The sequence below is a fragment of the Muscardinus avellanarius genome (genome assembly GCF_963383645.1).
Source record: "Muscardinus avellanarius genome assembly, chromosome: 7".
Lineage (NCBI taxonomy): Eukaryota > Metazoa > Chordata > Mammalia > Rodentia > Gliridae > Muscardinus > Muscardinus avellanarius.
In genome coordinates, this window is record NC_137793.1 from 90,671,306 (window position 1) to 90,688,069 (window position 16,764).

Sequence of the window (16,764 nt, forward strand, 5' to 3'; positions counted from 1 at the left end):
CAAATGAACTAAATAGACACTTCACAAAAGAAGAGATACAAAGGGCTAATAGATACATGAAAAGATGTTCTTCATCACTGGCCATCAGGGAGATGCAAATCAAAACTACACTGAGATTCCATCTAACCCCAGTCAGAGTGGCAAGCATAAAGAAATCAAACAACAACAAATGCTGGCGAGGATGTGGGGAAAGAGGAACTCTTTTACACTCTTGGTGGGAATGCAAACTAGTTCAACCACTATGGAGATCTGTATGGAGATTTCTAAGAAAGGTGGGAATAGATCCACCATATGATCCAGTTATACCACTCCTAGGTATCTTTCCAAAGGGGTTGAATTCAGAGAAATACAGCAACATATGCATACCTATGTTCATAGCAGTACAATTTGTAATAGCCAAAATATGGAACCAACCCAGATCACCATCAACAGATGAATGGATAGCAAAACTATGGGAAATACACACAATGGAATTCTATTCAGCCATAAAGAAGAACAAAATTATATCATTTGCAAGAAGATGGAAAGCCCTGGAGAACATTATGTTAAGTGAGATCAGCCAAGCACAGAAGGAGAAGTTACATATGTTTCCTCTAATATGCCCAAACTAGAAAACACAAAAGATACCAGTGGGACTCCAGATATTAGAGGGGAAATACTAGCTAAGTTTGAATGGAAAGATAGGAGAGGAGGAAGGCTGATCTTGATTAATGAGGGTCTACACCTGAACATGTGTAAAATTATGAATAAGACATGGTTAACCTGGACAACCATTGGTGGGAGGGGGGAAGGGAAAATGGGGGTGGGGGAGAGAGGGCACCAAATATAGTTTAAATGTATACTATTTATGTTCAATAAAAAAAAATGAACGCATAGTTTCTAATTTAGAAAAAAAAATCAGACAGCAGGAATCTGACATGGAAGAAATATGGGCCCATTTTAAGAGAGCTAACCTAAGAATAATTGGAATAGAGGAGAGAAAAGAAGGTGAAACAAAAGGGATCAACAATCTTTCCAAGGAAATAATAGCAGAAAATTTTCCAAATGTAGAGGAAGAGGTCGATACACAGGTCCAGGAAACATATAGAACTCCCTTTAGAGAGGATCGGAGAAGTGGATCCCCACGCCACATAATTGTCAAAATGACCAATGTTGAAGCCAAGTAGAGAATCTTAAAGGCAACAAAAACAAAGGGCCAAGTGACATTCAGAGGCAAACCAATTAGAATCACTCCAGACTTCCCAAACTAAGTCAGGAGAGCCAGAAGGGCTTGGAGTAACATATGCCAAACTCTGAAAGAAAACAACTTCCAGCCAAAAATTTCCTACCCAGCAAAACTTTCTATCAAATTAGATGGGGAAATAAGAAGCTTCCGCGACAAACAGAAACTGAAGGAATTTATGTCTTCAAAACCAGCACTAGAGAAAATACTCAAAGAGATTAACTACAAAGAAGAAATAGGTAACACACACCAGAACCAGAGAAACAAGATTTTCCATCCAACAGACAACTAAGATTGGTTATCTGTGGAGATTCATTATTTATGTTAGTCTTTTACCTATCTCTAAATGGTATTGTTTGCTATTATTTTCGCCAATTTTTAGGATTTCTAGTTGGAATATTAATATACCTTCAGATAGAGCATTTGCAAATATTTTATCCCATTATATCAGTAAATTTTAACTCTGTTTACATTGTCTTTGGATATACAATATTTTTTTTTATTTTTTAGGGAGTTTGTTTACCCTTTTGTTGCCTGTGCCATTGAAATCATATCCAAGAAATCACTGCCAATTTCAATGTTGTGAGGTTTTATGACCCAGATTTTCTTCTAAATGTTTATAGTCTTAAGATTTATATTTAGGTCTTTTATCTATTTTGAGTTAATATTTGTATATGTGTTAGGTAAGGGTCCAATTTTATTCTTTTTCCTGTAATTATTATTTTTCAACAATATTTAGTTAAAAGATTATTATTTCCTCCCCCAAATGTTCGTGGAAACCTTGTCAAAAATAACTTGACAATATAGGGAAGAATTTATCTCTAGGCTTTTATTTAACTCCAATGGTTTATATATCTGCCTTTACTACACTGTTTTAATTATTGTAGTTTTATATGGTTTGAAATCAGAAAATATACATCTTCTAGCTTCGTTCTTCTTCGAGATTGTTTTGGGTATCTAGAATCCATATTCCATATCAGGATAGATTTTTTCTGAAAAATAAATAAATGTATGATAGTTTCACCTAAAAAAAAAAAAGAAAAAAATATTCTCTGGTAAGAAAGAAAGCAAAAAGAAATATTGAACTGTTATCTTTAACTCATCAAAAGCTTGGTATCAGACAAATGAAACTGTTATGTGAGATTATCATTAATATTGGATAAATTGCTATAAAACTAGATGTCAACCACTAAGCCAAGCATAGGAAGGAGGGATGGGGAGGGAATGGGGTGGGGATCGGGTAGGGGCTAACTGGGCAATGTGTGCATGTATGTCTACAAAAGTATTTTCTTTATACCATTATGATATATGAATACAGTGCACCAATAAAAATAAATTTAAAAAAATGCACACACAGGAAAAAAATGATAAAACTCATAAAAATAAGCAGTAGTATACTCACAAACTAGTATAAGTTGTAAAAACATCATAAATATAACTGAAGCCCTCTGTGTGATTGTTCTATCCCTACTAATATTGTTTTCATCCCCACAGAAGTACCTACTCTCTAAATTTTATGATTATATCTATGACATGCTTATTTATTTAATAAATGGCAATGTATTTCTGAAAAATGCATAGTATTGCTTTAAGTTAAATATTAAAACAGATAAATTATTACATATATATTAAAAATTGCCTCATTTTCTTGTGAGATTTGTCCATGTTGACTCAAAAGTTTCCTTTTAACCTTTTATATTATGTATTATAATCTAGTGTATGAATATAGCATAAAATATGTCTTTCCTCTGCTTGGTAGATATTTTTATGACACTTTATTGGGAATTTTTATGCGTGATTTTTCTTTGTTTGTATCTTATTTCCCATGAGCATAATGATCAATGGTTAAGAGATGTGCGATTGAAATTTGGATAATAGTCGAGATGAATTTCCTAAGCGTGTAGCATTGATCTATATTCATACCAGCAATGTTCTTGCCATTATTTAATGTTCGTTGCAATTGCCAATCTTTTTCTATAATTTTTTGGTGCATTGTAGTTGCCAAACTTTTTTTTTTTTTTTTTTTTTTTAATGGTACTGGGATTCCTGGAAGCCCTTCTACCTCCAGGCTACACTCACAGACCTATTTTTATATTTTTATTTGGAAACAGGGTCTTTTAAGCCAGCGCGGCTGGCTTCAAACCTGCTTGATCCTCCTGTCTCCGCCTCCCAAGCCCAGGGATTACAAGCGTGCGCCACCACGCCCGGCTGCCAAACTTTTTAAAAGCACATTTCTGTAAATATTACTGTGTGATTTCTCAGTGTAATTTTTCATTCACATTTTCCATATCAATGAGTAAGTACTTTTAAAAGCTTATATGCTTTTAAAAGCTTATATGCTTTCTTCCTTTGTAAATTACTTACTAATATACATTATTTTTCTGTTGAGGAATCATTTTGTTGTTTTTCTTATTATTTTATAGAAGTTTGTTATTTGAGTTATAGATAGCTTGAGGACAGCTTAACAATATTGAATATTATGTTCCATAAACATAGTATGTCTCATCATTTATTTATTTATTTATTTAAGATTTAAAGAAGTTTATTAAAAGATAGAAATACTGAGGACAGAAATACAGCCCCATGCCCGAGTGGCATGGAGGGGTGACTCGAATGAATACACCCTCATCATTTATTTCGAACCTATTAGAAAGATAGTTTGGCTCCGATATAGAAAAACATTGATGATATTATTATTATTATTATTATTATTATTATTATTATTATTATTATATTTTCATGTGGGGGTACTAGAGATTGAACTCAGGGGCGTTCTACATCCAAGCTACACATTATGCCCAGCCATTTTTTATTTTTTAAATTTTGAAACAGGGTCTCATTGGGTTGCTAAGGCCGTTCTTGAACCTGTAATCATTCTGTCTCAGCCTCCTAAGAATTAGAATTACTGGCATACTCCACCATACCCAGATTATATACTGATTTTTAAAGTTAAGTTTATTGAGGTATAATGAACATATGAATAAAGCGACTATAATCATTTGCATGCATATTTCTGTGTAAACTTAAGCTTTCAAATCAGTTGGGTAAATGCCTTAGAGTATGTTTGCTGGGTTGTAAAATATACCCATGATTAGTTATGTGATTATTAGTGTAAATTTTCTACCAATCAGTTCTCAGTACACTAAACAAATTTTATTAAGTTGTATCTTCATTTAGTTTAAAATGTTCTTTAATTTCTATTGAGACTTCTTCATGGAAACATGCTGTTTAAAAGTGTGTTATTTAACCTGCAAATATTTGGACATTTCTCATTATGTTTCTGTTATTAATTTCTAGTTTAAGTACTCTGTGGTCTAAGAATACATTTTACATGATTTTTGTTTCTTTAATTTTATCATATTTTAGGAGTAAGAACATGTTCTATCTTGGAAATGTACTATTTGAGCTTATAAAGTAGATGTACTCCATGGATGGAGTATTCTTTAAAATACAATTAGATTGTGTTGATTGGTAGTAATTGTCAGGTCTTCTATATTCTTACTATTTTTCTGACTGCTTGAGTTGTTCAACCTGAGAGGTGTTGAAGTCTCCAACTATATTAGTGGATTTGTCTGTTTCTTTTTTCAGTTTTATCAGTTTTTGCCTAATGTATTTTTGTTGTCATTTTAGGTATACTCTTTTTTAGATTCTTATGTCTTTTTGGAAAATTCACCATTTTATCATTATATAGTACTCTTCTTAACCAGGATCTTCATCCCTGGTTTAAGGTTTGTTGTATCTTAAATTAGTATACTTATTCCAGATATTTTGATTATTGTTAGGATGGTATATCTTTTTCATCTTTTTATTTTAACTGATTTATGTTTAAATATTTTTCTAGACAAATATAGTTAGGTTGCTTTTAAAAAAATCTACTCTAGCTGTTCTAAGTCACACTTAGAGTGATTATTGATATAGTTGGATTTATATCAATCATGTTTGTAACTGTCATTCATTATACTTTTTATATCTTACTCTTTTTTTTGCTTTCTAATTTTTTTTTTTTTTTTGGTGGTACTGGGGTTCCTGGAAACCCTTCTACCTCCAGGCTACACTCCCAGACCTATTTTTATTCTTTGATATTATTTGGAAACAGTCTCTTAAGCCAGCGCAGCTGGTTTTGAACCTGCGTGATCCTCCTGTCTCCATCCAAGCATGGGGATTACAAGCGTGCGCCACCACACCCGGCGCTTTCTAATGTTTTTTTACTTAGCATCTTATGTGATTCTCTATTACCTACTCATACAATACCAGTGATGCTTTTTTGAAGAAATTTGACTTTCTTGACCCAAAGTTTACAATATATATTTTAACTAATTAACTTTATTTTTAAGAAATACCATTTTACATGTCATACAGCTATGTAATAACTAAATATTCCCAATGCTTCCTTGCTACTGCTCATAACACTGATCTTTTTTATTTTTTGCTTATCCATGTGCTTATAAAATGGGGCAATACTTCAATACTTGTCACATTATTACTTTAAACAAATATTTATCTTTTTGATCAATTTAGAATGAGAATATTAAAGGTTCTATCCTTATTTCTCCCCTTAGATTTGTGTGTGTGATACTGAATTTTACATGCTCATGTGTGTGGTACTGGGGATTGGTCCTGGGATGTTCTACCACTGAACTACACCAAAAGCCCATTTTAGTTATTTTGAAATAGGGTCTCATTAAGCTAGTGCATGTTGGCCTTCAACTTGCCATCTTCCTGTCTCAGCTTCCCAGGTACTGAAATTGTAGGTATGTGCCAGCATGTTCAGCTAGAAGAATTAAATTTCTTATTTATAAAGTTTTTTCTTCTGTCTAATAAATTTCTTTAAACATTTCTTTCAGGAAGGATTTGATGAAAATAAATTCTTTCAGTTTTTGTGTGAGAAGGTCTTTACTTTTTCACATTCCAAGGATGGTTTTTAGACCTAAGATATATAGATGTAGATAAAGAACTCTAGGATAATTTTTTTTCTTTCAGCCTTTAAAAATTGTGCTCTTTTTGTTTTTGCAAAGTGTCTGACAGAAATGAAGTTGTACTTCTTACTCATGCTCTTCTATGGATTAGGTGTTCCACCTCAGGCCTCTTTAAGATTTTCTCTTTTTTTTTTAACTTTCTGAAGTTTGAATGTGATATGACTAAGTGTGATATCTTTTATTTTCCTGTTTGGTGTTCTCAGAGCTTTCTGGAACTTTTTTTTTTAATGTGTGTGTGTGTGTGTGTGTGTGTGTGTGTGTGTGTTTATCATTAATTTAAAAATGTTCTTAGTCATTATTACTTCAGATATATTTTTGGCTTATTTTTCTCTTCCTTTTCTTTTTTCAATTACATGTACAACTTTTTGTACTATCCTGCAGAATTTACTTTTTACTTATTTATTTTTATTTTTTGGTGGTACTGGGGTTCCTGGAAACCCTCCTATCTCCGGGCTATACTCCCAGACCTATTTTTATATTTTTATTTGGAAACAAGGAGGCTGGCTTCAAACCTGCGTGATCCTCTTGTCTCCACCTCCCAAGCGCAGGGATTACAAGCATGAGCCACCACACCCGGCTGGAATTTACTTTTTAAAATATTTTCAATTATGCATTATACTTGCTCATGATAGTGAGATTTATAATGGTACACTCATGGATGGACAGAGCATTATTTGGTCTGTTTCTTGCTTCATCCCTTCCCTGTCCCTCCCTCTCTTTATACTCTTCCATGACTCAATTGGTCTCTCTTCTAGTGTGTGTGTGTGTGGGGGGGGTATTGGGGTTCCTGGAAGCCTTTCTACCTCCGGGCTACACTCCCAGACCTATTTTATATATTTTTTTTTTATTTGGAAACATGGTCTCTTAAGCCAGCGCGGCTGAACCTGCGCGGTCCTCCTGTCTCCGCCTCCCAAGCTCGGCGATTACAAGCGTGCGCCACCACGCCTGGCTCTCTTCCAATTTTTATGAAGTCACTTTATTTCCTTTTTTTCTTCCCAGCTTTCACATATGAGGGAAAATATGGGGGCCCTTGATTTTCTGAGTCTGGCTGATCTTATTTAGCATCATGTTCTTCAGTTTCATCCATTTTTCTTCAGCTACTCCACGACTCAGTATCTTTCCAAAAGAATTAAAGTCAGAATACGATAGCGATACATGCGTACCCATGTTCATAGCAGCAAAGTTTACAATACCTAGGTTATGGAACCAAACTATCACCAGATGAATGGATAAAGAAAAAAATATATTTACATATATATGACAGGAAAACAATGTGATTTTAATTTAAAAATTATAATTTATGGGGTTTAATGCCATAAAGGAAAGCTTATCTCTCCCCACCTGGTCAAAATATATGATTTATGGGCTTTTAAATCCAATTATGGCTGCTATGTGATATTTGGGATTTAATAGTATCTTTTTAATGATAAAACTTTATGAATATGAAATATGTCCTGCAAAGAATTAATTAGAAAGCACAGAATTAAGAACTATACTCTTCTGAATGGTTTCAACCAGGGAAAATATTCTACATTAATTTTTGAGGTCAGAGTGTAATGAGATCCAGGCTGTGAAATTGAGTAATAGGATATATTAAAGGAAAAATCCTGAGAAAAGGAAATGATAGTTGGGAAGATAACAACCAGAAATATAACAAATCATGTGCTTTTCGTGAGGCGATACTCTCAGTCTGAGATAAGCTTTCTTCCTAGCGTTTTCTTAGTCTATGGCTTACGATGTATTATATTTAGATCATTTGTCTAGAGTAAATTTTTAGGAAAATTCACATTGATTACTGGATTTTTTCTTCTTTGCTACACACATAATTAATCAAGAATAATGGAAATCTAAAAATGAAAAGCAAACACATTTTTACATTCGGTCCATATGAATATACAATTTTGCACAATTATAATTATAGTGCTTTTTCATTTTTCTTTGTGCATTTCTGCATCTCTGATAGTCAATGTCATTATTTTCAGTGATCTCATCACATTTTACCTCTTTGATATAGAGTCATTTATCTCTCTCCCTATTAGTAATGGACATTTATACTAACATATTTTTGTTTTTTAAGAAATGCTATTGTTTGTCCATACACCATCCATTTTCTTCTTTTTCCTTTCTGTCTTTTTTTTTTTTTTTTTGCAGTACTGGGGATGGAACCCAGGGGCATTCTACCTCTGAGCTACACCCCCAGCCCTATTTTTTTATTATTTATTTTGAAGCAGGGTCTCACTGAGTTGTAAAGGACCTACCTCACTAAGTAGCTGAGGTTGTCTGCAAACCCAGATCCTCCTGTTTCAGCCTCCCAAATGCTGGATAACAAGCGTGTGCCACGATTCCGGGCTACCTCTTTTTCCTTTTTAACAGTGCTGTTTTATATAGACATACATCTCCCTCCTGTGTGACTCAGGGAAGATATGTCCGTTTCTATTTTCAGGGTGAAGACTGGTTAGACAAAGCCCATCAGCATCTGGAGTTTCCTTTGGGTACTATTGCTGGTCCAGGGTGGCTTAGACTGATACGATTAGAGAGACGAGGCTTGGATTCCAATGTGCCACTATCTTTATGACTTTGAGGATGATATTTGATGGATATGTGCCTTACTTCTCCCATCTATAAAGTTAATTCTAGCCCCTACATCAAAGTTTGTTTGAAGTATAAATGAATGACTATTCCTTAAATTGTAAATAAACTTATAAATGCTTAGCACACTACTGGCATATAGCAATACTCAGTAATGCCATCTCTACTTATCATAGTTCCATTGCTTGTATGGCATAATATCATCAATAGCTTAAGACAGGACTCCATTTATAATCAACACTCACTCGGGGTGTGTGTGTGTGTGTGTGTGTGTGTGTGTGTGTGTGTGTGTGTTTAGGCACAAGATTTTAGATGATGGAAACTTCAGTCCTAGGATCATTACTTAGTCCATGTGCTAAGTGAGATCTAGAAAGGTAAACGAATTAACCAGTCAGTAACCTGTTTTCACTAGTTTTCAGTATTGCTCCAAATTCAGCACTTTCTTTTACAGATTGCAAGATGATGCCGTAGCACATTCTTGTCTTTCATTTCTTTATTGTTCATACAAATCTCACTATGAAGCATCTATGATGTGCCGGGCTTCTGGGGAATTCAGGGAGCAAAAGAGACTCAACTTTATTCTACATGGGATGGGAAGCTCTTAGTGAGCTTGGGCCAGGGAACAGGCATGACGTGAGCCCTGCTGAAGCAGGTGCACTCTGCTCTGTGGAGAGGTTTCTGCGGGAAGGTCAGGTGGGAAGCAGGCAAAGCCAGCAGGAGCCTGGTGAGGAGCGACAGTGGCTCAGAAAGGAACAGGAGCCAAAGAGGAGATGAGAAGTGGTGGGGTGCAGAATACACCCTTGTTACTAAAATTTTAAATAACTCACATGCATACGGCAAATAAGGAATGAAAATACCCACCCTTTCCTGACACCTTTGCCACCAATGCCAATCTCCTTCTCAGAGGTCACCACTGCTAAGAGCTGAGTGGTATATATTGCCAGTCCTTTCCCCATGCCATTTATAATTGATTTATGTCCTCATATAACAAACAAATATTTTCTTTCAATTTATTTTTATTTTTGACATTTTATCTATTTTATTTAATATGCTTCTATTGTGCATTATAATCTCATATTATTATGAAGATGAGAGTGATAGTGTCATACATGCACACAGCACTTTATTTTTAATTTTTACTCTTGTTCTATGCTGCTACCTCCTTCCCTGGGGCTGAACTGAGACTTAAATGATCTGGAGCTCCCCAGAAACAAACCATCTCACAACTGATTGCTAGCATAAACAGTTCATTAAGACAACAAGCAAGCAAAGAAATTGTGTCAGAAGACATAAGACTATTTCCCTTCTTTCTCTCCAATTACATGAAGGAACTTCTGCAGGATTTGAGTGGCTTATCTCCTTTTGTTCTTCTTTTTCTTCTTCCTCTTTTTTTTTTTTTTTTTTAAACTTCAAGCAGAAAACCAGTAGAGGGCACTGATAACCCTATCCATACACAAAGTCCATTGGAAAGATACCGACACAGTGGAAAGGGGTTTTCAAACAGGGATCACAGCACAGCATGATAGAGATATAAAGAGGTGTAGGGTTTCTTGCTTTGGTGTTCGTTTTGAAAGTTAAAGCTATTTATATTACTAGTGGGTGGAGCCTTTCTCATCTTCCCCTTTAGTACTTTTTTTTTTTTTTTTTGGTACTGGGGATGGAGCCGGGGCATTCTACCTCTGACCTACACCCTCAGTCCTATTTTTTATTCTTTATTTTAAAACAGGGTCTCACTGAGTTGCAAAGGGCCTCACTAAGTAGCCAAGGCCGTCTGTGGATTGCGATCCTGTCTCAGCCTCCCAAATGCTGGAATTACAAGCGTGTGCCACCATGCTCGGCTTCCCCTTCAGTGCATTTAAACGTGGGCTCCCAGAAAAATTCTAATGTATACTTTTCTTTTGTAGAGTGAAAACAGTATTTAATAGTATTTTACTATCTATTGATTATTTTATTCAACTCAAAACTTTGTACACAGAAGTCATTTGGGTAGGTAGAAGCTAGTTAGAAAATCAAAGTAGAATTGATCAGCATAGAGATTATATTTTTACTTGACTTATCTTTCAAATTGTGTGTTTATATGCCTCTGTCTGTATATTTAGAGTTTAAAGATTTATTTTAAAACAGGTATACCTGCTGTGGGTATGTAAAACATCTGTGAATTGCAAATGTAGTTTGGGGTTTTTATTTGCTCTTGCCATTAAAAATACAAATTGATTCAGGCTTTGAATTTTGCTGATCAACAAAGTATAAACAACTCTGGAATATATATATATATCCTGAGGAAATTTGGTCCTTGGTACATTGTAGAAACTTTCCTATAAATATTCAGACAGTAGCTGGGCTTGGTGGCACACGCTTGTAATCCCAGCATTTGGGAGGGTGAGACAGGAAGATTGCGCAGGTTTGAAGCTACTTAGCAAGGCCCTTTGCAACTCAGTGAGACCCTGTTTTAAAATAAAGAATGGAAAATAGGGCTGGGGGTGTAGCTCAGAGGCAGAATGCCCCTGAGTTCCATCCCCAGAACCGTAAAAAAAAAAAAAAAAAAAAAAAAAAAAAAGAAAGAAAGAAGAAAAAGAAAAAGAAAAAATTCAAACAGTAATGTTCAATGACAGACTACTAGAAGGATATAATTTTCTCAAATCCAAACCTGTATGGTAAGGGGCTCCCCTAAGTCCAAAATCCCAGCACAATTTTCAGGTGCACTAATTCTATCAGAATTTTACTCACTAATACTATGAAAATTAGTTACTGTGAACATTTTCTTTTTGGAGCCCACATTTAAATCTGTGCATTATTTTATTCGATGAATATCCTTGTTTCCTAATAGATGATTTGTAGCCAGTCAATATTGTATTTTACCTATGTAAAGGAAAATGGCTACCTTTATTAGCTACTAGCAATATTAATTTCAGGGTCTCCATTGAAGTAACATACCTTCAAAATAACAAAAAATGTATTTTCAAAAAATAATTAAAGAGTTCATTTTCAACGTGACACTTTTACACTTGGGGAAATTTGTAAAAATGGTTAGCCTGAGGTCACAGAGAGCAGAATTCTCTTTCACTATGACTAGCTTTGAAGAATGCTAGACATATGTCGTCACTCGCGACGACAGTGAGACCCAGTGACCTTATGACATCCAAATATAGGCGTTTTCCATTCTTTGATTGGTTTAATGAGCAAAACTGCAACAACCTACACATTTTTCTTGGCTCCCTTCCTTTAGAGTAACAGTGTAATGGGATATGGCATCTCTGCCTCTGGATGGCAGTAACTCCTGCGTAAATGTTCATGACCCTTAACTGCAACATCCTCAAGTAAGGATTTCCCGTCCTTTGTTGGTTTTCTGTCCAAAGAAAACACTGATATTATTCAGTCTGGAACACACACACACACACACACACACACACACACACACACACACACAATTTGCAAAGGGAGTCCAAGCAGGGAGTCTGTTTAATGTTAAAAGTTGATAGCATCGATCCCAGGCTAAAAGGAAAATAAGGACACAAGGAGCTAACCTAAAAAAAAAAAAAAAAAAAAGGCATTTGGATATTTCCATATGTTTATATGTGATTCATTTTCCTTCTTACATAAATTAACAAATGGTGCTGAGCCAACCATATTTCTTACCTCGAGACAACGAGGCATTGCTAAGGCTCTAGGAATATATCCAGGCTTTGGGAATAAGCATGTCTACCACTAAAATTATGTGCTCCGATTAATATAGTCCATCTGGATTTTCTGACTGAAACTTTTCGTAGACACAGAGAATTAAAAGTTTAAACATTAAATAAAGTGAAACACACATTTCAAGTGCAGTCCTCTAACCTCTGCAGGCAGTGGCTACTGTGGTAGCATTTAGCTGACATCTGGATTGGGCTATGGGCTGTAATTTATTGTCTTTAACATTCTCCTGAGCCTCCTCTAACTTGTTGTTTTCAACCTTCTGTTCCTTTACCTAAAGTTCCTGGTCCTCTACCAGACACCACATAGTCCCACATACTCCCAAACTGTCTATCTAGCCCTAAGAGTGGCTGTGCCTGAAAGCTCTATTCAGACATCTTTCTTCGGATCTTGCCCTGTGCACAGAGGGACCACATCAGTGTCTAAGGATTGCTCCTGCTGCATACTCAGCTTCCTAGGGTAGGTAGCCTCCTGGAAAGCCTACACAGCTTTCTTGTTGGGGATGAAAGATAGATCATTATCTGAAAAATATTCTAGATTTGGAGCACTATTTCACATTAACAAATGTCGTTCTGAGAGTTTACTGAAAAGTAATAGACGGAGACCAAAATCTACTACAAAAGCTAAATTTCTGGACATATCAGCTTTTTTTCTGGTATGTGTTTGATTGAAGTGACAGCATTTGATGGCTTCTTAATAACTCAGACCATTGTTGATTTAGCAGATTTGACTACATACACTCCTGCATTTAATTCTTCATAACTCAGAAAAATGAATGCAGTTTCCATGGCTTCTGGATGATACATTTTAAAAATAAATATTGTGCCAGGCGTGGTGGCGCACGCTTGTAATCCCAGCATTCGGAAGGCTGAGACCAGAGGATCACGGTTCGCAGACAGCCTCAGCTACTTAGTGAGGCCCTCTGCAACTCAGTGAGACCCTGTTTCAAAATAAAGAATAAAAAAATAGGGCAGGGGTTGTAGCTCGGAGGTCGAATGCCCCTTGGTTCCATCCCCAGGCCCGCAAAAAAAAAAAAAAAAAAAAAATATATATATATATATATATATATATATATATATATATACACACATATATATATTATTACAGTAATTTTTTCCCATCACCAAATGAAATGGCCTCTATAATTGTGACAATTAGTTGGGTTTTCTTTGAGTGATAGTGAGCACTCCCAAACAATCAGCAAATACATCTCTCTCTAAGTTGTGTGTTCAGGTTTTTGGATCATGGAGGTGGGAATGTTGACCGAGATACCCTAGAAAAATTCATAAGCTTGGAACAAAAACCAAGGAGAAGATTCAGAGTTGCTAACTCCAATGGTATTAAAAGCAACTAGAGATATACAACCTGGAAAGCCTGGGGTCAAGTTGACAGAAATGAATATTAAGAATTCCATACAGAAAAAGAAAGATGGAAGAAAGAAGGAAAGAAAGGAAGGAAGAAAGAGAGAAAGACAGGAGGATCGGGGTTCATGGACATCCTCAGCTACTTATTGAGGCCCTTTGCAAGTCAGTGAGACCCTGTTTCAAAACAAAAGAATAAAAAAAAGGGCTGGGGTACCTCTCGGAGGTAGAATGCTCCTGGGTTCTATCCTCAGTACTGCCCCCCCCAAAAAAAAAAAAGAAAGAAAAGGAAGAAAGAAAGAAAGAAAGAAAGATAAAATGATGGAAAAGAAAGAAAGAAAAGGGAGAATCCTGCAAATTGAAAGTACAGGTGAGAAGTCTGGAAGAGCAATTTCCTTTTGTGTTTTTCTGAGTGGTGAGTGTAAATCTCTGTGCATTTGAGTCAATGCCATCCCATGCTCATACATAGAGTGATTCTTATCATTGACCCCGGTAAAGCTGGGAGTCTAGGGAATTACTGTATCTGGCATCATCTGGCTTGGGTTATTTCCAGCAAGTAATAATAGCCTCAATCCCAGCTCGGCAAGAACTGGTGATGTTGCCAAGAAAGGACTGCCATGGCTGGACTCCAATGTTCTGAAGATTTGAGTTCGGCCAGTGCTCTTGATAACTCCTGTGCTCTATTTATTTCTGGAACAACAGGGTTTCTTTTGAAAAGCGTCTTAAGAGTGTTTTTCAAGCCAGCGGACTTCTCAATTCTACTTCCATCCTTCCTGAATCCCCTCTTGATTGTTTTCTATGGTTTTCATTGCCTTTCTTTGTGTTCAGTTATTTATAAAACGATTATTAGTTGGACATAGCGCTACGTACCTGCAGTCTTATTACTTAGGAGGCTGAGATAGGAAGACTGTAGGTTTGAGTCCAGCCTCAGCAACTTCATGAGGCCCTGCTTCAAAAATAAAAATCAATCAATCAATCAATCAATCAATCAAGCTGGAGGTGTAACTCCTCATAGGTTGAATGACCCTGGGTTTAATTCCAAGTTCCACAAAACAAAATAAAACAGATAAAAATATTTATTGGATACCTAAAAATACCAAGCCTTATGAGGCACTGGTAGATGCCAGGAACGATGATGAAAAGTACAAGTTCTTCCACCATGACGTTTATAGTTTGGAGAGGGGTGCAGGCAGACTAAAAGGTCAGAGGGATGAGGGCTACGTGGGAGTGTGAATGGTGCTACATCTCACAGGAACTACCAACATAAATTTTCGGGTACTAGAGAGATCGGGAAAAGATTTTTTTGGGAAGTTATGCCTAACTGGTTTCTGTTGTCTGTGTTCAAAGTGGTCAAGGTTGAAGGCAGCCAGGTAAGACGAGGAGCGGGCAGACAGAAGAGCACTTTCAAAGACCCAGAACTGAGAAATAAAATTGATTCTCCTTTTTGAAGTAGATGCCAAGGTGGAATTAGAAGTGCAAGAGATACATTGGAGTAAGTGCTTCTGAAGGATAAAGGGGAGGGGAAGTAGAAGTGGCAGGGGATGTGCAGAGCTTCATGCAAGCCTAGAACTTGTGAATGCAGAAGGAAAGGAAAGGGGCGTGAGGTCGCAGGAGCTTCAGGCTGCAGCTCAGCTCTGAGAATGTCTTGGCCAGGCCCATGAGTGAATTGCAGAGAAAAATTACTTGTTCGAAGGTCCTAATAATGCCATAAATTTTCAGGCTCCTGTATTTTTCCTCTCTCTTCCCCATCAGGCTCAATTTCTGGAAGAAGCCTGGGTCAGGTTATTGACAACAACAGCACAAGCACAAGAAGTCAATTAAAAGAATAGTCATGCAGGGCGTGGTGGCGCACACTTGTAATCCCCGCGCTTGGGAGGCTGAGACAGGAGGATCGTACAGATTCGAAGCCAGCCTCAGCTACTTAGTGAGATTCTCAGCGACTTAAGTGAGACCCTGTTTCTAATAAAATATAAAATAGGTCTGGGAGTATAGCCTGGAGTTATAAAGCCCCTGGGTTCCACCTCCAGTCACACACACACACACACACACACACACACACACACACACACACACGAATAGTCATGATAGAAGAAATGAGAGTCTTTGACTTGGGCCCATGCATTACTCTCGTTCCTTCTACCACGACTATTCTTTTAATTGACTTTCTTTACTACTTCTATTGTTGCCAATAACCAGGTAAGTTATATTTCTACCTACTGAGTACCTCTTCCCTGGTGCATGCTCTGTTAGGCATGAAGATGTAACACAAAGATCTCCACTCTTTGTTTCCACTTCCAGATCTTCCAATTCTTTCTGTATTTGTTCATAGAGTTGGGCTATTGGCCACAGCCAAGAATCTTCATATAGATCCACATATCCATATATCCCACTTTCACTTCCACCAAGAGGGATGATGTGATAGATTTGACACTTTCTTCTTTTCTTTCTTTCTTTCTTTCTTTCTTTCTTTCTTTCTTTCTTTCTTTCTTTCTTTCTTTTTTTCTTTCTTTCTTTCTTTCTTTCTTTCTTTCTTTCTTTCTTTCCTCCTCCTCCTCCTCCTCCTCCTCCTCCTCCTCCTCCTCCTCCTCCTCCTCCTCCTCCTCCTCCTCCTCCTCCTCCTCCTTCTTCTTCTTCTTCTTCTTCTTCTTCTTCTTTTTGGTGGTACTGGGGTTCCTGGAAGCAAGCCCTTCTACCTCCGGGCTACCCTCCCAGACCTATTTTGTATTTTTTTTTATTTGGAAACAGGGTCTCTTAAGCTAGCCAGGGCTGGCTCTGAACCTGCGCAGTCCTCCTGTCTCCGCCTCCCAAGCACGGGGATTCCAAGCTGCGCCACCAAGCCCGGCGATTTGACACTTTATAATCGACCTACAAAGAAGATTTTTTCTTTCTACTCTCTTTGAAGGGCACTCAGAGTGTGACTGGAATT